Genomic DNA, 2,390 nt, shown 5'->3' with positions numbered 1-2,390 from the left:
ACTGATTTGGGTCAAACCAGTTTATGAAGCTTCTGTCCCAGACTCTTGCCTGGTTCAAATTAAAATTATTGTCCCCCAGCATCCCAGCTTGCTTTGCAGCCCTGAGCTGGGCTGTCTGCTCCAGCAGAGAAGGCTTGACCCCACCCATCTGCTCTCTAGCTGCACCAGTGAAGGCTGGCTGAGAGAGAAGGGGGAGGGGGAATCCCGGCCGGAGATGCTGCCCAATCTGTGGGGGAGGAGAGTGGGCCACCACCTCTCTCCCCAGACAAACCCTGCTGGGGTCTGGGGCCAGAGCAGGGGTGTTAAACACCCCTTCCCCTGCTCAAAACTTACTGCTGGCTGCAATTGTGGACTACAAATCCCAGAAGCACCTGAAAGCAGGAAGAAGAATTGATGAGCAACCCTGCAGAGTCCCGCTACTGTGATTTTGGACTGCAAATCCCAGGGACTTTGGAGGCAGCAGGAAGAGGCGACAAACAGGCAGCCCATGCTTGTGACATGCCAAAGAACTGTGATCTAGCACCCTCTGGTTCTGGCCTGAGCCACTGCAGGCATGTTGCTGCATTTCCTGAATCAAAGGTAAATGTCTGTTCACTTCTGTTTCAATTTAATCTCTGCAGTTTAGACTAACCTGAAAAGCCTGATACAATTCAGCCTCAGGCTTTTTGACTGTCTGTACTTAGCCAGGAAGACCAGCCCTCTAGGCAGACTTGCTGGCTTGACCAGCCAGAGGTAACTGGCGTGCTATTAACAAAATGTGGCAAATGGCAAGATCTCAGCAGAGAAGTCCTACAGGTGTAGAAAGAAAGCCCACACAAATTGCTACACTACTACTGTAATTGCTCTTAAGGAACAGAGTACAAAATCATCATCATCATGAGTCAGGATAACAATTCACTTAATATGCAGTGAATCCAAACTTGTGGGCTACAAAGGACCAAAGTGACAAAAAATAAGCTGTGCCAAAAGCAGGCTTAGATCACTTTTTTCTGAGTACAGAAACACTGAGTGGAGTGTCAGCTATGTTATAAATTATGGTTAAGACCCTTTGTTTTTAAGGATAGCTAAGACTCAGCCCCAGGTCTTCAAAGAGATTTGGGTACCTCATCTGAGAGTCTAAGCATCCAAAATCCATAAGATTTGCCCTTAAGTGTAATGTGTTGTTGATAAGCAGGGTAGGGATAGTGATCCAAGTCTGAGTCATTTAAGGACAGGATTTCCAAAAACTGATCCTCTGTGGACAGGGGATTTCTTAAGATTGTTCTGCTAGAATGTTTTTGTAGAAATATAGGGAAAATTATATAGTTCCCGACTGTGCTCCAAATGATCTCAGTACATTTATCAAAACTAGTGCACCAGGCAGGAAACAATATAGAAAACAGTGGGATTTTAAAAAAATATAGATAAGTACACAGCTATGAAGGAGAGTGCTAAAAACTTTCATCCAAGCAAATTACAATGTGTCTGTACAGAGTAGACAAGAGGCTTTTTAGCTATCCAGCCTGCATGGCTCCAGGGAAGTGTTGCTACCACTGAATCTAGCATACACCTAAAGTCAGTCTGAACCCCACTCTTAACTGAAATCTGAAAAAGAACTATAGACTACAACAGAATTTAGAAGGTACAAGCTATTTTCCAGAGACATTTAAATTACAGGTACAACTGCTTTCAGAGTGGAGAAAAGAATGAAGAAAATAGAGGAGCTTGGAGCTGTGGAGAATGGACTAAATATTAGGCTTGTGCAAAGCAGCCAGGCTGAATCCAAAGTGAATACAATTCAGGGGACAGTGATTCAATTCAGCAATTCGAATCACTGTCCTGAATCAAGTCAGCCGAATCTGATTTGGAGATTCGTCCGCTGTCAAATCACTCATATCTCTGAATCACGTGGGCCCGATCCCCTGTCTGCTCTCCCAGCCCCAGCAATGGCTGCCCCGTCCGGTCCAGCTCCCGACACTTTGAAAAAAAGCCCAAAACAAAAGCCCAACTCACCAGGTGCTACCAGGCAAGGGGGCAAACCCTGCTGCCCCTCACTGCCCCATGCCATGTGGGAGGCTCTGCATAAGCGCCCAGATACTCAGAGGCCACTGCAGGAGCTAGTGAATCCAGAGTTTTTTTTCTTCTTAAAGGGCCAGAGCTGGGGCAGGTGGGACAGCCATGGAGAGGCCGAGGGAGTGGGCAGGAGTCAGGGAGCTTGTGGCAGAACCCCCATGCAGTGTGGGACAGTGGAGATCACCCCCCCCAACCCAGTAGCACCTGGTGAGTGGGGGCTCTTTTTGAAAGCACCGAGAGCTGGGGTGGGTGGGGCAGCCATGGGAGGGCTGAGGGTGTGAGCGGAGATCGGGGGGCACTGGGGAACAGGCAGGGGATGGGGCCTGGCAGCGGCCCCC

Source organism: Crocodylus porosus, unplaced genomic scaffold, assembly GCF_001723895.1.
Source record: "Crocodylus porosus isolate Cpor-Errol unplaced genomic scaffold, CroPor_comp1, whole genome shotgun sequence".
NCBI lineage: Eukaryota > Metazoa > Chordata > Crocodylia > Crocodylidae > Crocodylus > Crocodylus porosus.
This window is presented reverse-complemented; position numbering follows the sequence as displayed.